This window comes from Hemicordylus capensis, chromosome 5, assembly GCF_027244095.1.
Source record: "Hemicordylus capensis ecotype Gifberg chromosome 5, rHemCap1.1.pri, whole genome shotgun sequence".
Taxonomy (NCBI): domain Eukaryota; kingdom Metazoa; phylum Chordata; class Lepidosauria; order Squamata; family Cordylidae; genus Hemicordylus; species Hemicordylus capensis.
Genome location: NC_069661.1, coordinates 57,658,551 through 57,683,370, shown reverse-complemented (window position 1 = coordinate 57,683,370; position 24,820 = coordinate 57,658,551). Strand labels below are relative to the sequence as shown.

The following is a 24,820-nucleotide window of genomic DNA, read 5'->3' as shown; positions in this document are numbered from 1 at the left end:
TATTCCTGATTCAACTCTACTGTCTTGTACTTGCATACCACAACTCCTCTGGGTTCTACATATACCTCATTATAGTTTGATGATTTTTAATTTTAAATATTATCATGTGCATTAAAATTATATTATTACGTGTGTATATTTTTATATTATGTGTTTTAATGGAAACAGTATGTTTTGGTCAGTGGAAATTGATAGCTGATGAGATGATGGTTTTGATAGTGCATTTAATAAAATTCTAAACTACTATTACAATGACAAATACTTATTTTTATATAATGCTCTAAAGAATTTCTTTTAAGGGTATAAAACACTTGAAAGAGTCTCTATTACTACTATATTATAAATCTTAAAAGACTAACATTTGCAGACTGCACATTATAATACACAAGAGAGATCTAAAACTGTCAGGTTCTCTAATCTCCGTGATAGGCCCAGGCCTAGGACAAACCAGTGGTTAGATAATGGTAGAGATGAAAAATGGTCTAACCAGACACTTGCTGTACTTTACACACGAGATCCAGATGTGTAAGATCAGAAGTCAACTTTTAAACAAACGTGTGATTGTTGCTGTAGATGGACAACCTTAATCATAGTGCAAACTGCAGTCTTACTACTTGATATATTTCCATCAGCTACCTGTGTTTTTAATAATGCCAAGGATTTGTATTTGGACTGGGTTAACTCGTAAAAGGTGAAAATCGTGAAAAAGAAATATATCCAACTTAAGGAAAGAAACACGTTCTTCTATTAAGCAATATAATCAAGATATGTCCAATATTAATATGACACCATCTACACTATAAAGCATAATTACAGGCAGTGTAGGTCAATGATATTATAGCCCAGCAGCAAGCACAATACAAAATTAATGCTTACATAATTCAAAAGGTAAATATAATACTGAGCCAACATTGACGTGACAGCCAGACAGGTTTCAAGTAGAGCCTTAGAGATGATAGTCTTTCTGACCTTATGAGGACATTCAGGGCAACTTCACACATTAATTTTTTAGGTGTTCACTTCAGATGTTTTAGTGTGTGCCTGAAAATTAAAGTGCAACAAACATGTTTTTGCAAAGCAAGCATATCATACAGATACCTTGTCGGAGGTATGTTTGGTTTCAGCTTCTTCTTGTGCATATGCTCAGTGGCTAACCTGAGTTTGCATCTGCATAATGTGTGAAATAGTCCTCAAACCTCAAGGGCTAAGCTTTCTGGAACAGGAAGCATTAGATTTTCTAAATAAGATGGTCACATGATCAGGTTGAGTGATGACCTGTTAAGAAGGCCCAACAAGGATTTTATCAGCTCTTCAACCAACCCCGAAACTGGATCAAACAGCTAGATGGAAATAAGAATCTAGTGTTAGAACTAATATTCTAGTCTGGAACATAAGAAACTGTCTTATACCAAATACACATAGCTTAGTATTGTCTACAACATTGACTTGGCAGCAGTTCTGTAGGGTTTCCGACAGGGTTCTTTCCCAGCCCTACCTGGAATTGCACTTGAGACCTTCTGCATGCAGGTATGTGCTCTACCTGTGAGCTGCAGCCCTTCTCCATGCAGAGAGAAAGATCTATATGGAGTGTGTGCAGAATTTTGCTGTATTTGAAAGCAAAGCCCGTTGTCCCTTCTACATTGTGATACTGCTGTGTTTGCAGCAGTGGTTTACTTCTGGGGCGGGGAACCCTATTAGTTGTGATTTTTAAAAATTGATTAAATTGCTAATAAAACATTGCATAATTAATACCTGCTTGTGCCTGGATTATAGCATTCTGCTATAGTGCCATAAAGATGCGTCAACATTATGTGTATAAGAGGGTCAGTGGGCCATTTTGCTTTTTAGATTATACCAAGTCCTATTTTAGTAAGTTTCATTTACTAATTTGGATTCTAATTTAATCCATTTTAATGCATAAAAATTAAGCACTTTGGGGAGTGCTTCCTACTTTTCCTGAGATTAGAGATTCACGCATCTTTCACAAATGATTCCAGGCGTATTTTGTGCATGAATATCAAACCTTAAGTATAAAGATATAGCATGAAGGAAGCAGCCTTAGGTCAGCAAAGCTTCTTCTGTGGCCTGCTGTAACTCCAGATGTAACTCTAAGTGTGTTTCAGTTCACTGTGAAATCCACAATTCTTTGCTGGCCAAGAGGCAGTGATTTATAATAACCAGAGCATGCTTCCCTGATGTCTGGACTGCCCATAAATTTTGACTTTCTAGGTACAATGGTAACACTCCGTTATGTCTCTCTGTTCCTTAAATTGTTCCATTTGGCACACAGTTCACCATAATTCTCTAGAACACATTATGGTTTCTTGTGACACCATCAATCTTCTTTTAATTTTGGTCATTTATTGCCCTCTTGCTCTTGGTTCAAATTTTCTTCCTGACTTTCTCTCCCCCCGCCCCATCATTGCAGATTTGTGGTTGAGCTGCCTTGTTTCTTGACCTTTAGTGTTTAGTGCATTCAGATGGGTATCTCTAATGATTCACTTACATGCTGTCCAAGGGATCTGTTACATGGGGCAAGTTTCATATACATTACCCTTAAGTTTGATCATTCACAGACCTTGCTTTAGGTCACAGGAGCTTATTTTTTCTCTTTAAGTTTTGCATTCTTTTCTTACTGACTTCCTCAACACAGGTTATTATAAAGAGTTGTGTCCTTTATGTCAACTGCCTGATTCAGCTGTGTTTTCATAGCTAGTCAGGTTAGATAAATAATGTCAAACTACAAGGCTTCTGGGTACTTCCATGCAGCAATCACACTGTAAGCTTATTTTTTCTTCATCTTGCCTTATCCTGATTTCAGGCGAAGTGTAAAGGACCAGGCAAAGACATATGTCTGGTTTGGTTGCTACATATCTTGTTGGGAGAATTCAGACTTCCTGAATCATGTATTAACATAAAAATTGCTTTTCCACACTTTATTATTAGATAAATGGAATGAGGCAAAAATAGACTGCCAGCAATGGCTAAGGGAATATAATTTGAATCTTCCTGAGGCTGGAGACTATTAAATGGCTGATCTTACCCGAAATAGTGACATGGGTTAGCCCTATTTGAGGTCAGGATCTTTTAAAGCTGCATGTTGCATCTAGTCGCTTAGCATTCTGGTTCTTGGCCATTTGAAGTAGTTAGTCAGCCTAATTTGAAACACATTGGCCTCTGCTCATGCTCTGGAACCTCAGGGGATTCCAGTATATTTGGTGAGGAATGCCACAGGTGCATATTCTCACTGCAAGCACCAAGTATTCCCCAACACTGAAGGGAATGGAGTAATCCCTACTAACGCAAAGCTGTGTTTTGAGCTGTGTAGCCTCTGTATGTGCACTAGAATTAGGGTTGCCACCTGATGGAGGCATTGTGCTTTTAAAAGATACATACATGGCAGATAAAAATTCAGTAGGTGAAGCCTGTGCCAAGAATGGCACCTTCATGCTTGGAAAGCTGCACTTGTTTAACCTTTGCCTGTCCTTCAAATGTCAAAGACACAGAGGTCATACACATGACCTTGCTGCGGAGGGTGGGCGGACAGCAGGAGCTTGCCTGCCTTCCCGGACAGACAAGCGGGCACTGTTCTCCCCTCCACCTCACCGCACACCCACATGAGTGGCAGTGCGGTGGAGAAGTGGAAGGACTCATTTATTTAGTTAGTTAGTTCATTTGTATATCGCCCTATACAAAAATGCCTCTGGGCGGTTCACAACCTAGAAACCATTAAAACATTAAGACAATTAAAACAATTTAAAAATACAATAAAAACCTCTAACAACTGAAGTTTTAAAACTATAAACTGAAAGCCTGCCTAAACAGTTATGTTTTCAGGTCCTTCTTAAAAACATTCAAAGAAGGGGAAACTCTAATTTCATTAGGAAGCACATTGCAGAGTCCCGGGGCAACTCTAGAAAAGGCCTGGTTTTGAGTTGCCATCAATTGAGCCAGTGGCAACTGCAACCAGACCTCCCCAGATAATCTTAATAGGTAACTGAAGCTGATAGAAAGCATTCCTGGCCACTGCCTCAACCTGAGAAATCCGGGAGAGGTTTGAGTCCAGAAGTACTCCCAGACGATGTACCTAATCTTTCTGGGGGAGTGCAACCCAGTCCAGAACAGGCAGATCTAAATGACTTCCTAAGTCCTGACCGCCCACAATGAGTACCTCTGTCTTGCTTGGATTCAGCCTCAGTTTGTTCTTCTCATCCAGCCCATTACTGCCTCCAGGCAGGCATTTAGAGAAGTTAGGCCATTTCCTGATGGGGTTGTCATGGAGAAATAGATGTTGGTCTGATATCACCCTCCACCAGATCCCCTGATGATCTCTCCCAGCGGTTTCATGTAGATGTTAAAAAGCATTGGAGACAGTATGGAACATTGTGGGACTCTTGTTTTGAAGAACAACAGTCTCCAAGTGACACCATCTGGAACATACCCAAGAGGTAGGAGCGGAACCACTGCAAAGCCGTGCTTTCTGTTCCCAAACCCTTCAGGTGACCCAGAAGGATACCATGCTTGATGGTATCAAAAGCTCCTGAGAGATCCAAAAGTATCAACAGAGTCACACTCCCCCTGTTGATTCCAACTGGAGATCATCCAACAGGCTGACCAGGGCTGTCTCAACTCCATAACCTGGGGCATGAGCATGGCCACGCCTTATCCCCAGCTCGCTGCCGGAAATGGTGGTGGGCCGGGGAAGCCATTTAACCCAGCAGCGGTCATCCAGGATGATTGCCAGCCAAGGTGAAGCAAACCCTAGGTTCGCTTTACCTGGGTTAAACACTGGGTTAAAACTAGGGCTTGATGCCGGTGCTTCACACATGCAGCCTAGCCCATATACAGAGTATTTACCAGGCTGTGGGGGGGTGGAGTGGGGTGGGGGTGGGGGCTAACAACACAAATCTAATTTAATTAAAGATACAGGACCAGACAATTATATGGAACCAAGCCCTGCTGATTTCAGCAGAATAACTTGCTTCCTCAAGATGCATATGAAGGACCTGAACAGTAGTTTTCCTATAACATCTCTGGCCAGTGAACCATTTAACAGAGTATTTATTTATTTATGTTAAGAAACTCTTTTCTGCTTATCAGGTAAAATCAGAGCAGCTAACTACAATGTTTAAGACACAGTATGGTAAAAACTACATTTTTAAAAACTCAAGAAAGAGGGTGAAGGTAAGATTAAAAAGAGAAGCTGAAGACTGATATGTATGCTACTGTCTTGTTTCTCAAAATCAATAATTTTTTTTAGTGAAAGTATTAATTTAGGATTCTATTGAATTTACTTGGACAAACATTTTTGGTATGTAAAGGTGATCCTGGGTCCCTGAAATGTTCCTTAAAAGTCTCCTAAAATCACATATATTTTAGCACTTGTTGGATTGTTCACTTTCCTTTGCTATCTATCTATCTATCTAAATTCTCCTAAACGTACCCGTCACTGATCCTAGGTGTGGCAGCTCTCACAAGAACAGCTGCCTGGGGGATAGCAACAGGAATGGGGAAACAATGGTGGTGGCAGCCAGTCGGCCAGAGAAGGCAGTAGCAGGGCCGGCCGGCCAGTGGGAATAGGACGTGGCGGCGGGCTGGCCCGGCTACCAGGAAGAGGATGTGGCAGCAGGCCAGCCTGGCTCGGCTGCCGGGAGAAGGAAAAGGCCGTGGCGGACTGGCCTGGCCCGGCCACGGGATGCAGGAGGTGGCCGTGGGTTGGCCCGGCTGCTGGGAGGAGAAGGTGGCGGCAGGCCAGCCTAGCCCACCCGGCAGGAACAGGAGGAGGTGGTGACGGGTCTCCCCGGCTCGGCTGCTGGGAGAAAGAGGAGGTGGTGATGGGCCAGCCTGGCCCAGGCGCTGGGAGAAGGAAGTGGTGGCGGGCAGGCCTGGCCCAGCCGCTGGGAAAAGGAGGTGGCTATGGGCCGGGCTGGTGTGGCCCGGCTGCAGGGAGGAGGTGGTGACTGCCGCTACTGGGATTGTGGGGGAGGAGGTGGCAGACTGGCTTTCCAGCTGGCCCCCAAACCAGAAAGGGTGGGGTGGAGGGAAGAGGAAGCGAGAGCACGGCGGGTGTGTGTGTGTGGGGGGGGGGAGTGGCCTGTCAGCCAGAAAGCCAAGCATGCCAGCGTGGCGGGGGGGCGGGGAGAACAGCAGTTGTGGTTGGGCCGGCTGGAGGCACAGATGCTCTGTGGCTGGCCCAGCTAGTTTAACTTATATCTATACCGCCCCAAACCTGTGTCTCTGGACAGTTTACAATTAAAATCACCATATCAATAAGATCACATTGTGAATGTGATGATGTTACAACATAAAATTGCCAAGTATACTTGGCATTGTTGACAGTGTCACTGGGGGCAAACAAAGCCAATTCAGAGTCAAGGAAATGCATCTCATATCACATTGCCAAAGCAAAAACCTGGACATAAGAGGGAACTGTTTTATTGACCACCAGTAATAGCTGGTTCAGATGAGATGCTGGAGTCATAGTGATCAAGGTGGGGTTGCTCTGTGAGTGTGCCCACCCTGACATCACTGGAGGGTGTTCCTTAATCATGTGAGGGGTTATTCATAAAGGGGCACCTTAACAGCATGTTGGGATGTCCTCCAGTGATGTCAGGGCAGGCACACTCTCAGCATGACCCCATCCTGATCACATGGTACAGCTGGTGTCTCATTCAGACTGGTCCATTATAATTAAATGGTTTCTTAAAGCAGCACACAAAAATATTTAATTCATAGTTCTTGGGTAGGAGGCTGGATTTTCATTTTATTTATTTCCTTTGCTTTTAGTGCTCCAGCTCAATACAAGCAAATTCAAAAGGATTAATTTAAGCTACAGCCAGAAGAAGTCTCATTCTTCTTTATTTAGTGGCATATTCGCTGTAAACTCTTCATGCTGATTTATAAAACTTTGCATGGTCTTCCACAATTGCACAGATCTGATTTGATAACCTCCAACTGGTAGTTCCTAATGGACTGCCTGCAGGACTGGATTTCATTCTGCTAGTTTGGGAGCATTAGCCATTCTTCATCTGCCTTGTGGAATCTATTGTCAAGGTGATAAGCATGATCATGCTATTGAAGATTTTTAAAAGAAGTGAAAGCATTTGGGTTCTGTGTTTTTCTCTGCTTGACACAAGCAGTCACGCTTTCTCAGCTTCCATTCTGTTACCACTGGTGTGACATGAAACAGCTATTACACCAAATGCTTCCTAACTGCTTTTAATAGATTAGTGTAGTGATTCTTAGGACCTTTCCAGATGTTCAGAAACCCTTTGCACATTATACTTAATGATATACATGCACTCTACAGTCCAGTGTCATCGGCATATCCAGTCCACACAGAATGGGCAAAAGCACTGTTGGAGAAGTGACAACTTTGCTGCAGGAGGGGATATAGATTTTTCCACTGGAAACTGGAAGAATGCAGCCTGCAAAGAATGTAATAATAATGGAAATTGTGGGACATCACTTCAGGCCTCAGGAAGAAAGGAGGTGCTAGCCTTGCTGGCGTTGGCTTCTTATTTCGCTTTTAAAGGGCTAACATGAGCAGATGCAAATCATATTCTACATTGCACTCAAAGTTGTAATTTTGGCTCTTTTTGGTGATGGATTGTATTTTACTAGTGTCAAAAGATTACAGTTTATGCACTGGAAAAATGTGATTCCCCCATAACAGAAGCATTAGCTTTAGCAAAAACATGTCCATCTAGTCCAATAGTCTATTTCCATCAGCAGCCATCTGGAACACCTCTGGAACCTTACAAGTAGGATGATGACATTTTTGGTTTCTCATTGTGGAGTCCTCCTTATTTCTCCCTAACATCCAGCAGTGTACTGCTTTTGAACACCATTTCATTTTTTTTTTAAATATATGATATTTATGTACTGCTTTTCAACCATAATGGTTCTCAGAGTAGTTTACAAGATAAAGCCAGAGGTATATAGGCAGATGATATTGCCCTCATATTGATAGATCTGGAGTCCATGTCTGTTGATAGTATCAAATAATAGAATAAATATAGCCTTTGTTAGATATATTCTCTATGAATCTCTAATATTTTTCCAAATATTTTTTTCATAAATAAAATAATAAATAAATACAGTAATCTATAAAAGATTAAATTGGTGCTGCTTGAGGATATTGACAGAGTTCTGGCAGAAATCTGTGCTGTCCTGACTGATCTTCTAGCTTTTGTTAGTCACATATTCTATTGGCAGGAGAGGTTGAGTAAACCTTTGAAGGTGATGGTATATCTGAGTATGGTACAGTGTTGGTAGCCTTGAATTGTGACACACGCCTTTTTTTTAGAGCCCTAATCAGATGAATTGAACCCAGAAAGATTCAACCTCAAATTTCTTTGTGGACAAAGAAATACAAGTTGTGTGCAGATCAACTTAGATTTGTCTGGAGAAAGGTGATTTTTCTGGACCCATTTCAAACTGGCTTGTACAAGGTTTGAGACAGAAATTGCTTTGGTTACACTGGTGAATGAGCTTTGATGGGAAATTGATGGTGAAGGAGTATGTCCCCATTGGTGTTCTTAGACTTCCTAGTGACTTCTTGATACTTGGTCACAGATATTTGCAGGAGCAGCTTCACCTGGAGCATTCCCAGATGGGGCTTTTAGCTCGCTTCTCCAACAGAATGGAGGGTGTGCATTTGTACATCATCTGGATTCACGCCGAAGCCCATGTGAGATATTGGGAAGCACTTTACACAAGAGTCAGTTTTTTAAAAATTGTGCATTATTGATTGATTGATTGATTGATTGATTAAATGATGTCAAGTCAGTGTCGACTCTTAGCGACCACATAGATAGATTCTCTCCAGGATGATCTGTCTTCAACTTGGCCTTTAAAGTCTCTCAGTGGTGCATTCATTGCTGTCGTAACTGAGTCCATCCACCTTGCTGCTGGTCATCCTCTTCTTCTCTTTCCTCCAACTTTCCCAAGCATTATAGACTTCTCAAGGGAGCTGGGTCTTTGCATAATGTGTCCAAAGTATGATAGTTTGAGCCTGGTCATTTGTGCCTCAAGTGAAAATTCTGGATTCATTTGTTCTATGATCCATTTGTTTGTTTTCCTGGCTGTCCATGGTATCCTCAAAAGTCTTCTCCAGCACCAAAGTTCAAAAGCGTCAATGCTTTTTCTATCTTGCTTCTTCAAAGTCCAGCTTTCACATCTGTATAGCGTTACAGGGAAAACCATTGCCTGAACGATTCTGACGATTGTGCATTATAGCCTAGCCCAATTTATGTCTGGGATGAAAAAATCCACTTTTTGCATTGTTTTTTGGGCAAATACAAACTTGCAGTAAACCCACGGTAAAGCCTGCTGTCTGGGAAAGCTCCTGTATACTCCCTCATGTACAAGAGAACACCTGTAATGGGTTCTGAGGTGTCACAGGTAACACCAGTCAGAGGGTGATCTCCTTTGTAGAGCCCCTTCAAGGGAACCTCTTGCTGACAGAAGCTCAGCTGGCTATCTCTCCCTTTGTGTCCAGGAGACAGTTCAGAGCCTTCCTTTCTAGGGAAATTTTTATAACCTGATGGCTTATTGGAGCTGATTGCTTTTATGCTTTATCCTATTGTTTTGACTTATTTTATCTTGGTTTTTAAAATCCTGTTATTTTGATGTATTTTATCCAGTTTATTGTAAGGAGTCTTTTCTGGTCAGGGAGTGGGGTAGAAATGTAAGAAATAATAAGAGAACATAAAATCATCAGAATTCCACATGCAAAATTACAACTTCACAATGATTGTATTAGCAAAACATAATCTAAGGCCGCTGATGTCTGGGTGGGGGAGGAAAGAGCTATGGGTGTGCCTTGTGTTCACTCTTTTCATCCCACACTGGCTACCATACTCTCCTGCACTTTACCTCACTGCCACATTAACCCCAGGCACATGGACTGGTCATTTGTTGGGTTGAGGAACTGGGCGAATGACCAGCCCATGCACCTGGGGTTAATGTGGCAATGGGGTGGGGTGAGGGAGACTGAGACAGCAGGGGTGGGGCAAGAGTGGAAACGCGCTGAACCTGTGGCTCATTTTCCACCGCCCCCACCCCACCCAGATGGGCCACCACTGGATGTTGCATGCATATAGTGAAAAAGCATAATTGTTCCCTCTAGCACACTTGCATGGTGGAGTGCTTATCGGTTTGGAAGCAAAACAAGCCACCAGAAAACAAGGTAATGATTTCTACATAATTGTGGAAGTTTCTAGATCAGAAATGTATATAAATTTGTAAAGTAAGAGGAAAAAATACAGACCCCCCCAACTGAAAAAACTTGCTTAATGAGCACTGAGAATGGCCAATGTCTTTCAAGAAGCATGAATGTTAGAGGTATCCTTTGGGAGGAAAACCAACAACAAATGGACAATGGGAGTTGGTGGAGTCGGGGGAAGGATAGGTGTTCTTGAACCCTTATCCTGGATATGGGTGCCATTAGCATCAGCGGATGCAATGTTTTGTTGCAGGTCCCACTTTTTCCTTCTAAAAATGAACTTAGATGGTCAAGTGCCTATCAATTTGGAAGTGAAATGGGGCTACCCTCCCTGTCCCGGTCAAAGTTTCTACACAGATGGGGAATGTGTCTAGAAGTATATAAGTTTGTGAATTAAAAAAATGTAGAAGTGCACACTACAGCCCAGCAAGAAGCTGTGAGTTTTCAAGACCTACATAATGTTGAGAGTAGTTGAACCACAGAATGGGGGTGTCAGAGAGGAAAACATAGGGGCAAGAGTGACAGAACTGGCCTACTCAATCCCCTTAAGTTTATAGTAAATATCTTGGGCGGGGGTGGGTGGGTATTAATCTAACCAATCAATTAAGTATTGCAATCCTACCATAGTTTTTTTTGCCTGGGAAAATAATAACGTAACAGCTCTTCTTAAGTTTCTGCAGCTGTTGCTTTTTCAAAAATGTCTTCAGCAAGCTATTTATTTTCAAAAAATCCTAACATTATGGTGCTTTGCTTACAAATATGTGCCTGATAGCAGGATATTACTTTCTAGCATTTTGTGGATCTGAACCAAAAATAATTCTTTGTTAAGGACAGGTAAAACACACGGCTGCTTTCTCTGCAGAAAACAGCAGAAATGAAAATGAGCTGTAGGCTTAGATGCAGTTACAGTTGCTCGGAATGCTGGGAGGATCTACTTAACTACCCCTATTTTATTTTATTTTTTGAGCTTCTAAGAAGGGGTGTGAAATTGTGTGCTGCAGAAAAAGATGTAGCCTGGGGCAGGCTTGCTTGCTGAGCACAGACAGATGGGAGTGTCATATTACGAACATTGCAGGGGCATGTACTGAGTTGTCATTTGTAAAGAACCTTACCAAAAAAAGAAAAGAAAAAAGGGGAGTCTTGTTTTGAATACAGCATCCTGTTGCTAGACATGTTGCCCAGTTGTTGTTCAAGTGAGAACTAAAGATACATTGCTTGAGGGATGGGAGACAACCAAGATATTATATATGCCCCCCCCCCCCGCCCCAACCACTCTCTCGGCAGCATTACACTTTGGATTTCCTTCATGCTGGCCTAGTACAATCTCATCTTAATTGGGAAACAGCTATTTTGGGAGTGGTTTGTCTGTACCTGTATAACGGTGCTATCCCTACCCCCACCAAAGTTACATTGTTGTCTGTAAGGGAATGCATAGTGTTTCAGTGAATGTAATGTCCCCAACACAGTTTCTCACTCAACATGTCAACTTCATAATGTCTTGATTTTAAAAACCTGTAAACTATGGATTTATCTTGTTGGAATAACCTGAAGGAGATTATAGGTTTCATGTTAATGGAGCAAATCATAATTCAGCAATTCAAGTTAACTGTTAAGTATTCTGTACTTTCCTTTTTTTAAAAAAAAAATGCTGTTTTAGTCTCTTCACATGTCACATAAGCCAAATAACTGAGACTTATCAGGACATTTTTATCCTGCCTTGCAATGAGAGGAAGAATGCTTAAAGCAGCTTACATAAAAAGTTAACAATTAAAAACCAATCTATAAAACAAAAATGTTTAAGATGACATAATTGAAAAGAGATTCCAAACAAAATCTGAGTAGCAATTAACTGATGGCCTGCTGAAACAGGCAGGTTTTCAAAAGATAATGAAAAGCAGGCAAACTGGAGGCTAGTTAGATCTGTGGGGCAGGGGAGACATTCTGAGTCCCACTGATGGTACCTCTGAAGGTGACACTCAAAATTGCCTTTCCCTATTGATCTTAGCATGTTGGGCTGAAGCGGATAGTGGCGGGCAGTCCTTTTAAGTATCCTCGTCATAAGCTATTCAGGCCTTTAAAGGGTATAATCAGCACTTTGTATTGGCTCAGAAACAGACTGGGAGCCAGTGTAGTCCATACAACCATGAGCAATAAGCTCCCCAAAACTAATCACAACTTAAGCAGCAGTGTCTTGCACCTATTGGAGTTCTAATACTCTTCAAATGCAGTATCACACAGTGCACATTGCAGTAGTCCAGACCAGGGTTTCTTAACCTTGGGCCCCCAGATGTTGGACTACAACTCCCAGAATCCCCAGCCACAAAGGCCATATCTAGGGATTCTGGGAATTGTAGTCCAGCAACATCTGGGGGCCCAAGGTTAAGAAACCCTGGTCTAGACAGGGTGGAATGAAGGCATGTGTGATGCCAAGTTTGTTTTCTCCTGGAATAGGCTCAGCTGATGCACCAGCTTAAGCTGAGCAAAAGCACTCCTGGACAGAGCATCCAGAAGAAATAGTGTGAGAAAACGTGACACTGCAGGCCTGACCTCAAATGTTTCAGTGCAGTGCAACACTTTCTAGAATGGCTGATGGACCTGCTGTTCTGACCAGGAGCACTTCTGTTTTGTCTGGATTAAGTTTCCACTTGTTTGTCTACATCTAGCCTTCACTGATTTCAGGACCCACACATCTCCCTTGTTTGAGATGGAGCAGGGAAACAGGCTTGCATGCCATCAGTATGTTGCTTATAACTAACTCCAAATCTCTGAACAATCTCACCCAGCAGTTTCAGGTAGAGGTTACATAGTACAGCGGATAAGATCCAATGTCATGGTGGGATACCATCTGTTGAAGACCATGGTGCCAGGAACACAGCCAACACAGCTACAATTGAACAGCGGTGGGTGTGGGGCTCATATAAGAACAACCCTGTTGGATCAGGCCCAAGGCTTATCTCCCACAGTGGCCCTGCCAGGTGCCTCTGAGAAGCCCACAGGCTCTTGCCCACAGGCATGCCTTCTCCTTGCTGTTGCTCCCTGCAATTGGTATTCAGAGGCAATTCAGATATTTCTCAAGGGAAAGTTCCATAAGGAAGCATCCAGAAGCATAAGGTGCTATGAGTCACCTGTTCGGCACCATACAGGCAATTTGCCTCTGAGGCTGGAGGCAGCCTATTACCACCATACTAGTAGTGGAGGCAGCCTGTTACCACCAAACTAGTAGCTATTTGTCCATGAATTTGTCCAAGCCACTTTTAAAGCCATCCAAGCTATGGGCAATGGTGATGAATGCTATCCTGTGGCAGAGAATTCCATAGATGAAATGTCCCTGGGCCCTTGAGGGAGGGAGGGGCCCTCCTCCCTCTGGCTAGGCAACAGCTTGTTTTTTGCTCCCCCCCCCTCATATTTATCTGCTCCGCTCCAACTTTGCCTGTATGGTGCCGAACAGGTGACTCACAGCACCTTATGCTTCTGGATGCTTCCTTATGGAACTTTCCCTTGAGGAAGATCTGAACCATCGACAAAATGGTACTTCCACTCCAGTCCCCATCCCAGTCACAAAGCCCCGAAGGATAACATGGGTGATGCTATCAAAAGTCAGAAGCACATTCTTCCTGTCCAATTCCTATCATAGATAATCAGCCAGAGTGATCAAGGCTACTTCAGTTCCCAAACCAGAAAGGAAACTAGATTTACATGGGTCTAGAGATCATCAGTTTCATTCAGGAATACCTGGAACTGGGTTGTCACTGTGCCCCAAAGCAGAAGATTAGAGACAGGTTGGTAATTATGCAATACTAAGAAACAGTGAGATAGAGGTGGATTTTGTGAGACTGGGCTTGGCAGTAACAGAAAATATAAGTGAAGCATTTTCTGTACACATTGCCCAGTCACTATGTACAATAACAATTTTTAAAATGCTTTTTTAAAACAAAACCTAACCAGAGTTCAAAACAAAACGACTAGAGTATTATGCATGAAAGACTAAATAGGAAAAACAGGAAATCAGGCTGGATAAACTGGTTAGAAAACATAAATACAAGAGCTGAGAACTTTATCCGGAATTCTTACTATAGGAAGATGATTTCCTGGATTTTTATTTTTATATTTTTTTGATCTAGTGATTTTATCATTTTTTTAAAAATAGAGTTAGGATAGGAAGGTGCCTTATACTGAGTCAGACCATTGGTCTATCTAGCTCAGTATCGTCTATGTAGACTGGCAGCGGCTTCTCCGAGGTTGCAGGCAGGAGTCTCTCTCAGGCCTATGTTGGAGATGCCAGAGAAAAAACTTGTAACCTGCATGCAAGTATGTAGATGCTCTTCCCCCGAAGAAGCATCTGAGATCCTCCCCTGAGGGGAATATCTTATAGTGCTCACACATGTCTCTCATTCCAATGCAAACCAGGGTGGACCCTGCTTAGCAAAGGAGACAATTCAGGCTTGCTACCACAAGACCAGCTCTCCTCCCCAAGATCAGCTCTCTGGGGTGTTTTGTTTTTTTAAAATCAAATAAATATAGTGACTCAGGCTGTGTATATGCATGTTAGCTGCATAGGAAAAATTTGTACACTGGGTACAGTGGCTGTTTCCACTCTTCAAATGCTGCATTTGAAGGGATGTTTCCCCCAGTGGTAACTTTGGAGATTTTACTGTGGGGGCTATTTTAGGCATTCACTCTCCCACATGAAAACATTTTATCACATGCAATTTTATCCCACATTTTATCACATGAAAACTTTACCCACCTCCATAAAAACATGTGTGTAAAGGTCTTGAAGGCTGGTGGTGGCAGAAGCGCTCTTAGCCATGGACCTTGGGGATCAGGTCCATGGCCTCCTGTCTCCAGTGGGGGGGCCCTCCAAATGTTCTGGGGGGCCTCCTCAGAGCCCTATCACTGCCCCGTGCCCTACCCACCGCTGCCCCACCACACCAATATTTGCAATTTCCACCGCCATTTGCACACCCATGGGGGTGAGCTGAGCAGGCCTCCCCGTGGCAGTGGCAGATGCAGTGGCTGGTGGGCGAGTGGCCACTGCTGAGGGTGCAGAGTGAGCTGGAAAAGTGGCAGGAGGGCCCAAAAGCTCCACCTGAACAAAGCCAAGGTTCTTCTGCATCCTCCCTTTTTTGGGTGGGCCACTTGCTGGAGAGAAGCAGTGCCTGCCTTTTGATTTGTCTCTACTCCCCCATGGCTTTTTGAGTCCAGCCATGAATGACTTCTGCGCCCTTCCACTCGTTGGCCTCCCTCCTGTCCTCATTCTGGTGCTGCTGGAGGTGCCCTGGTGGCGGTCTCTGCTCTGTCTTGGTGTTTCACGTGGAGGAGCTGGAGGAAGAGAAGCGCCCAACTTGAGCTCCACCTAAACAAGGCCAAGGCTCTGCTCCTTGAAGCATCCTCTGGGTGGGATAGCCTCTTCCTGGCTGGGCAGCAGTCTCTCCCACAGCCTGGATGCTCCTGGGCCCCTCCTTCCTCGTAGGAGGAGCAGCTGGAGGACTCAGCATCTTCTATCAGTCCCCTCTGATCTCCTAGTCAGGAAGCTGCTGCGATTGAGCCCCCCTCTTATCTGCCGCAGCCCCATTGCAGCAGCCCTATTCCCACCCCAACAGCCAGAGAAGCTGAGAAGTGCTGGCACTCCTTGGTCCCTGCGCCCCGCCCCCCACTACATGCCTGCTGCTGCCTTTGGAGATGGCTCACAACCACCACCCATCGCCAGCAGTGCAGAGTACAGCTCCTTACAGATGGGGGGCAGGGGAGGGGGCTGCGTGCATGGGGAAGGAAGGAGAAAGGAGCTGCTTGAATGCTGAGCTGCGAAGAAGAGGGGCCGCATGGTGGTGGGGGCCAAGGGCACAATACTCTTGAAGACTTCCCTGCCTAAAAACTCCATACCAGTGGAAAAGAAGTTCTAGTGGGCCCTCTTGGTGAAGAGTTTTGGTGCAAGGGAGCAGCAGCAGTGCAACCAATGCTGTCATGGGGCAGAGGTGGGGCTCAGAGGAGGCTCCCCAGAACATTTGGATGCCCTCCCCCTGACAAGAACTGTGGTGGGGTGGCGGCAGGTATTTAAAAATAATTGGGGGGGGCTCGTGGCAGGGGGTGGGCGGGCTCTGAAGCCCTTCAGGTCCAGGTTGATTTTGGACCTAGGTGTGCTGGGGATGGATAGGGCCGGTTGTTCTCCCCCTGCTAAATAAAGAGAATTGCCACTTTTAAAAGGTGCCTCTTTGCTTAGTTAGCAGGGGATTCATAAATTAATTAGACAGTTATGAATAACCTCTGATGGTGGGTGGATGCAGAGCAGGACCTCTGGTTTTCTGTTCCTCAGTTCCTTGTGCTGCTTAACCACAAATGACATGAGGGCTTTTCCTGGTGGGGCGGATAGGACCAAAGCTCAGGATTAGAGCATCTGCTTTGCATTGCAAAAGGTCCCAGGTTCAACCCCTGACATCTCCAGAAAGGGCTGGGAAAGACTCCTGCCTGAAACCTTGGAGAGCTGCTGTCAGTCAGCATACTGAGTTAGATGGACCAATGGTCTGACATTTTACAATGCAGCTTCCTGTGTTTCCATGTTTTCCTCTTGGGGTACCGTAGAATAAGCTACCAAGTGTTTTTGGATCCACACTGTTGTTGCCTCTTACAGGGTTAACACATGAAGAAAGTTTGCACAGCTATCATATAATTCAAACACAGTCTCTATTGTAGAAGTCATTGCTGAGCCAGAAGAAAAGACCTTCATCCACCATTGCATCTCTGTCTTTAGAAAATTATAGGGTTTACTTTTGCTACTGAATATATAATTGTATATGATTTATCTGAGGAAGTGCTGCTTCCTCTCCTTCATAGTATGTCTATTGTATTTTTGAGTGTGAGGAAAATCTAGCAAAATACATTGACAAAGAGGGTTAAAAGGATAAAATAACATGCTGTTGGTGGGTTTTTACTTGGGGGAAGGATTTCTAGGTTGTGAACAGCCAAGTGGTTTCTTTTCTCTTTCTCAGCTAAGCAGACTTGTTGAAAACAGAGGAAACCTACATAGTGTGACATCATCAATATAACCAATAATGGTTAAGTGGGAATTACTAAAAGAGTTTCACTGCTTACATGAACAAATGTTTATATAGTAAAGGACATAGCAGTCCTATATTAACACTCTATCTGACTGTTGAAGCCCTAAATGACTTGGGGCCAGTGGCCCACATGTTGTGTAATGCAGGGGGTGGCAGTCTGCCCGTGTGGCTGCAGGCCCCTAGCGAAGCACTTTTGCACAACACACCTACTCCAAGCGCTAGTTAGAACATTGCACGACTGTTTCCGATCTAACGGACACTTCCAGAGCACAGATGCTCTACTTGAAGCGTTTGTGCTCTTGTGCAAAAGAGTGACATTGCGGCCCTCAACTAGGAGGCCACAGCAGTGTGGGTGAATTGGCACTCCTTGTGCGTTATGCTGCACAACATGTGGGCCAGTGTTCTTGAAATACTGCCTTCTCCCATGTGGACCTTCCTGCCATTTTTAAGTCCTGCTTCAGAGGCCCTCCTCTGCATTCACCTACCAGTTAGGTAGGTGCAGCCGAGGAGGGGGTTGCATCTCAGTTGCAGAGTACCTGCTTTCCCATGTAGCAGGTCCAGTTTCAATCCCTGGCACCTCCAGACAGGGCTAGGAATGAACCCTGTCTGAAATCCTGAGGAGCTGCTGCCAGTCAGAATAGACAGTACGGAACTGTCTGGACCAATGGTCTGACTCAATATAAAGCAGTGTTTCTGCCTCATGGATCTGTCTGGGAAGGTATTCCACAGACTGATTGATTGATTGATTGATTGATTGACTGATATTGCAGAGACAGGGCAGTACCACTGAAAACTCCTTTCCCAGTCATATGTTCCTATATGACTGGGAGAGGGGATTTACGTGGTATTGCCTTATCTGTAAAATATTTCCACAGACAGATCCATGAGGCAACAACATTGTTCGATTTTAGAAGGCAGGATAAGCCTTCTTTTAAAAAATAAATAAAATCCAAGACCTAATGGGTGACCTGTGGTTCCACTGCTTTTATCTAATTGGTTTTTACTGGTTTTTTAAAACTGCTCTGCTGACTCTGGCAGCTGCTGCTTTGTCAGTCTGTCTTGTGTATTTTTATTGTTTCACTGGGTGACTTATTGTAAGCTGCTTTGTATATATTTAATAGAAAAAACAACATCTAACTTTATTTATTTTTTAAAAAGAATAAATGGAACTCACACTCTAGGCCCCACATACCTCTGACCTACACATACTCTTTTCCTTAGCAAACAAATGTAAGACTGGTACATGGCCATTTTTATCAGGACAGATTGATTTAAAACAAAATGATTTAAATAATGGTTTAAATATCAAAGAAAGAAATCTTATTTCAACCATTGCTTTAAACCAGGCCTGCTCAACCTAGGCCCCGCAGCTGTTTTTGGACTACAACTCCCATAATCCCCAGCCACAGTGGCTAATAGCCAGGGATTATGTGTAGGCCAACATCTGCAGGAGGGCTGAAGTTGGCCAGATCTGCTTTAAAGAATAAGGTTGTTCTCATGACCGAAAATGTCAGGGGGTGGGAAGGAAGGGCTGGCGGGGAGGCAGACTCCTCCCTGCCTCCCTGCACAGGATCAGACTCCAGCCAACAGCTCTGCTGCTCACATGGCACATATGCTGTGTCACGCTGAGTGGCAGACCTGGGAAGCAGATAAGGAAGTCTTCTGGCATCCCTCAAATGCACCGTACCAGGAACATAGTGCATTGAGGAATTTCCCCTCAGCCAACCAGGAACCCAGGGAGAAGAGGGCACTTGTGTCCTTCTACCTGGCTAAAAGACTGGGCCGGGGCGGGGGGAGGGAGCCTGGGCTACCCAAGAAAACCACATGGCTCTGTGGTCACCAGGAGTTGACACCGACTCGATGGCACAACTTTACCTTTACCTGTCGGCAGTGCAGGGATTGGCCCCAATCCCAGTGCTTCACACAAGCAGCCCTACCCTGGAAGGGCTACACAAGCCCAGGTGGAGCTGCTGTGTGAGCAGCCTTAAAGTTTCCCATCTTATAATGAAGCATTTCCTGAACAAGAGTGCATACTAGTTGGTTACTGTAATAATGTAAATATACTAGCTGGCCCGGGCACAGAGCATATCTGTGCCTCTAGTTCTCCCTCATTCTTGGCCCATCTCCGTCATTCTCAGCCCCTCATTCTCCTCCCTCCTCTTCCCTCTTCCTCCCTCCAATGTTTTTTCTCTCTGGCCGTCCACCTGGCCAGCCATTTTTCCCAGCCAGCCACCACTTTCTCCCACCCGGCCACCTCTACTTTCTCTCCCCACCCCCTGCTGCTGCTGCTTTCTCCACCCGCTCGTTCGCTGGCCTGTCCATTGGCCTTATTTTCCCCACCACCGTCACTTTCCTCTCCCCTCGCTTCTCAACTCTTGCGAGAACTGCCACACATGGAATTAGCCATGGGTACATCTTAGAGAATTAGAGAGAGAGAGAGAGAGAGAGAGAGAGATTTGTTTGTAACTGTAGAAAGCCTTTGGAATATCCAGGAGCATAATCCAAAACCTGTGACTATTGAGCCTTCAGTATACCACCAATATTTTCTTTTGCACTATGTCGATATATCTGCTTGTATAGTGAAGGAGAATGTGAATTGTGAAGCTAATAGATTTTTATTCTCTGTATATATACAAGATCACTTAAGGAAAAGGCTACAATCCAGTACAGAATGAGGGCTGCTGGGTCCTGAATTTTTCAAAACAAGGCATACTTTCTGGATAAAATCAGTGTTTCCCTATGGGACAGAAAGTAAATGTTCACACTACTTGGTTGACAGTCAAACAGTTTCATAATTTTCTATAATAATAAATAGAATAAATTTCCTATTTGTCATATTTATAATACTTAACCTAAGAAGCAAAACATGTTCCCTTTCTTTCTCTTTTAAGAGCAGGCAGTAATTCAGTGTGATCGATGAACAATCATGAGTTTAGAGAGCTTTTATTTATTTATTTATTTGATTTCTATACCGCCCTTCCAAAAATGGCTTTATCCAAAAATTGCATAGAATTTAACTTGTTTGGATTAAATTCAAATTTCACTTATTTTTTCAAACAATACTTAGTATTAGTTAAACTTTAATTGCTTAAAATAAAACAAAACACATTTAAATAAATTAAAGAGCAAAATTTAATTGAAAATCCAATTAAAATCCAATGGGACATAGTCATGACTCACTTGGTTTGGATTCTGCCTGCCCACTGACTTTCATTTTCTTTCATTTTTGTTCCTCAAAATATGGCAACTGCTTGAAATAGGCAACATACAGGTAGGTGTGTGTGTGTGTGTGTGTGTGAAACATTCCTGAAGAAAATTCCTTTAGGACATACCAGCAATGGATAGGGAGGGCTTGTCAAACACAATGCTCAGTAGAAACTGGTCTGTGCCGGTTAACTGACAGTGGCCAGTGCAAATCAGGCTCTGGGTATGTCTGTATCAGTGTGACTCTGTTGCACTTCCCATTTATTTTGTTGTGGTAATCTCCCTGATTTTCTGTGTGCATTTCCAGCCCATATATGTTTTGTTCTCCTGCTGTGCCTCCTGTCAAATAAATTTATTGAAGACAGGCCTTCAAAGATGTGATATATCCTACCATTTCTGCACAGACAACAGACTTCTCAAGAGGCCACTGTGGGAAAGCTAGTACCTCTTTAATGGGGTACTAACTCTAACTGAAGGAAAGCCAGTCCTGGAATGTTAAACTAGTGCCGAACAGATGAAGTGTGGGTTTCTTGCAGCACGTTGAGGAACACACTATGTGGAAAAACAGCTGGTGCAAACATATCCGAACCAGCTACATGAACTGAATGGTGAGGGTCAAAGAAGAGTTTTCTGAACAAGCTGTTATGAAGGCTCATACAAGCATTCAATCAGGTGAAGAGACAGCCCAATGATAAGAGTGGATATTAATGGTGGTGGTGCCATTTTGAAATTGAGATTTAGGCCAGGGAATCAGTTAGCGATGGGGCTGTTACTTCCTATCCTATTAACCGCCTTGGGGTTGTTTTAATGAAAGGCGGTATATAAATTTAACAATAAATAAAATAAAAGAAATAAATTTCAGAGGAAGGAGAGCTGGTCTTGTGGTAGCAAGCATGAATTGTCTCCTTTGCTAAGCAGGGTCCACCCTGGTTTGCATTTGAATGGGAGATTACATGTGTGAGCACTGTAAGATATTTCCCTTAGGGATGGGGCTCCTCTGAGAAGAGCACCTGCATGCTTGCATGCAGAAGGTTCCAAGTTCCCCCTCTGGCACCTCCAAGATAGGGCTGAGGGAGATTTGTGCCTGCAGTTTTAGAGAAGCCACTGCCAGTCTGTGTAGGCAATACTGAGCTAGATGGACCAATGGTCTGACTCAGTATAAGGCAACTTCCTGTGTTCCTAGAGTTCATCTTTCTCTGATGCACAAAACACTTCAGAAGGTTTAAAATATATGTGCAATAATGGAAACTGTAGATTGCGGTGAAATTATTGAGACTATTAATTTTAATTTTGTTGGATTTCTATATTGCTGCCCAAAGAAAAGGTGCTTTGGAAAAGAAACATGTAAAAGGAACTAATAAGTTACTAGTGGGTAATTTTTATATATCACTTTGCTAGAGTTGCATCTGTTTTTTTACAAATTTCTATATGACATCCATTCCTTCTCCTTTCCTTTTTCTCAGGCTGAGTTATCATGGTTTACAGTTCATGTTAAATATGTGCTCTACCAAGTCACTTTCAATTGTCATTAAGCTCTGATTAAGTCCTCCTATCAATAGTGCATCGTGCTGGTTGAGGCTACTTTCTCCAGGCATGATGACTCAAGGTGCTGGACATCATATCGTTCACCAATGCCCAAGGAGATGTTGAACATTTCTCAGAACAGAATTGTTTCTGTGTGGTAGAAGAGTAAATCTCTTAAACCACTCAGATGCTCGCTGAACCAGGTGGTGTGGCTGTCTGCTTCTTCTGCTTGCTGTTGCTAAGTGAACAGCTCCATATCGCACACAAAGCTGAACCAATAGCAGCATCCTGACCTCCAAAGCTGTTAAAAGCTGAAGAAAGAGGAGCTGTCTATTTTCCCCCTCCTTTCTGAAGGAGGTTGGCTAGGCAGATGAGAGAAAATGGACGCGGTAACTCCTAATAGCCATTGATTCTTTGACGAGGAATGTCATTTGCCCCTGTGAAGAGGGGTGAATGTACTGCTTCTTTGCATATACAGAAAGAAAGAGAAGTGTGTTACTTCTTCCTCTTGCATTCTAGACTCCATGTTCTGATTAAGAAAACTAGATCACTGCTTTGCTCTACTCAGTGTAATACTCAGCCCTTAACACTATTATTATTATTATCATTATCATTATTATTATTATTATTAGTAGTAGTAGTAATTTATTTATCATCATCATCAAGTGAGTTCACTTACTTCTCAGAATAAACATTTGATGTGTTCCATCATTTGCAGGCTATCAGGACTCACTGCAAGCTTCCTTCCCACCTGTCACAACATCCACAGAGTACAAAGCAGGACTGGTGGGATTCTAGGAAAAGAATGAGCACTCTTGATTTTTGGATTTTCAGTTTTCACCGTGAGTGCAAATGTGAGTGTAAAACTCCTAGGTTACAAAGACTTGCACAAAAAGTTCTGTAACACTGCATGGAGATTAATAAGTAGAAGTTCAAATAAGTCAACAAAGGCCTTTAAATTTAAGCCTTTCCATGAAATAAACTTACCTTACAAAATACAGTAGCTTGTAGCTTGTCATGGTCCGTTTCCCCCAACAGTCTCCACAGGAAAATAAAGTGAAAGGTTTCACCCAGAATCAGGTATTCCTTGCCCCATTCAAAGGAATAGCTCTAGCTGTCTCAGGGAAATCCATTGTCTATAGCCCAGATTTTAAGGAAGCAGCGAGGTTTGGGGGTGGGGGAGGGCTGCATTTGCCTGCATATGCTCCCCCCAAAGCTAAACTCAAAGCCCTACCAATAAGCATCACAGAAAATATGTCTTTTAAAATATATAAACCTCTGAAAGCTCTGAAATATTGTAGTGTTGCCAAAAACTATGGTTAAGAATCATGTTAAATCAAACATCCCACTGAGGCTCAAGCAAAGAAACTGATGAAGTATGGTTTTTTAATGCATTTTTACCCCTTATAAACCTTCCCAAAAGCTTCAGTGCTAAATGCAAATTAAATCCTTTTTCTATTGGGATTTTATGTTTCTCCATGCGCTATGAGGGAGACAAAGACAGAGACCAAGACATGGAGAAAGTGTGGGACAGAGAATAAAAGCAAAATTGTTTGGCTTTTAAAAGAAAAAGGCACTGGAGAGGAAGCACACTTTGAAATTTGATCCAGGTTTTGCATTGCAGGGGAGTGGTTGTAGCTCAGTGGAAGAGCATGTGCTTTTCATGCAAAGGTCCCAGGTTCAGTCCCGTGCAGGGCATTTATTGTTTTGATTAAAAATTAGACAAAGTTTTGTTTTTTCACATTACGTTATAAAGGGTATATGCTTGTCCTTAAAATTATACATGTATCTCTAATTTTCATCAGTAAATAGATAGTCTGATGTCCTGATCCTAAGACAAGAGCCCTTTCCCCTTGCTCTTATGGAAGTAATATCACACATGCAGACATTTTCTCTCTTTCTCTCTCACCCACACCCCTAGGTAATCTTGGAGCCTGCACCTAAAGGCCTTTGGAGCCCTATCCCCCCCCCCCACATCATCCCCCCACACAGACACATGTCATGACACACACAGTATTTTTAACACGTGGGTTCTTGAGGACATAAAAGCAGCTGAATTCACAAGAATGTAAGAATATAAAACAGGTACATTTATGCAAATATGCATTAGCAGAAACATTTCAACACACACTTAATATATTCCCATCCCACATATTTCTTTCCCCACTCCCCCCTTGGTCTCTAAAGCAGAGGCCACGCTCAGCACAGGTCACAGTCATGCTCCGCCGACCGGCACAGCACAGGCCGGCAGCGCTTCACAGCAACCACAGCTCCTGGGCTAACCACAGACTAACCACCTGACTACACCACAGACAAGAGAGGATTTGGGGGCCCCCAGGGGATGTGGAGGCCCTGGACTTTGGCCCGGAAGTCCAGGGGGAAGACAGCCTCTGCACATACATGCACTTGCATGCATGCATGCATTCCTCTGGCTCAGAAACATTTTAAAAACAAATACCTACTACAATCCCTTCATATAACAATATCAACTGTGAAGAGCAAAGTGTGTGAGCTGCCACTCTGCCAACAGACCACCCTTCCTCAGGAGCCCAGGAACATTTGTCCCACCTTGTTCAATTGTAGCTACACTTTATCTGCACAGGAGTCCTATATTAGAAAATACATAATATATTAGAAAATACATAAAGTGATACTGTTGTTGGATCTATTTCTATTCAGAATGACCCAGCGTCTGCAATATACCTGCATCTTCTTTCACAAGCTGAAGTTGGCCTAATATGATATATTACACAGCCTTTTTTGGAGGGCTGCTCTGTTCTTTACTAGACACACATGCTCTAGAGATCAA

General features: G+C 43.3%; 1 protein-coding gene and 1 long non-coding RNA gene across 2 annotated transcripts in view; one reads left to right on the top strand and one right to left on the bottom strand.

Moving 5' to 3' along the window:
• The window catches only part of MAML3 (mastermind like transcriptional coactivator 3), a 441,192-nt gene that overhangs the window by 92,913 nt on the left and 323,459 nt on the right, over positions 1 to 24,820 (top strand). The window lies entirely within an intron of this gene.
• LOC128327541 (uncharacterized) lies at positions 1,197 to 24,820 on the bottom strand. The gene is made up of 3 exons (XR_008308665.1): positions 24,715 to 24,820; positions 22,691 to 22,805; positions 1,197 to 1,340 (listed from the first exon to the last, which is right to left on the bottom strand). It is a non-coding gene; the product is annotated as an uncharacterized LOC128327541 (long non-coding RNA).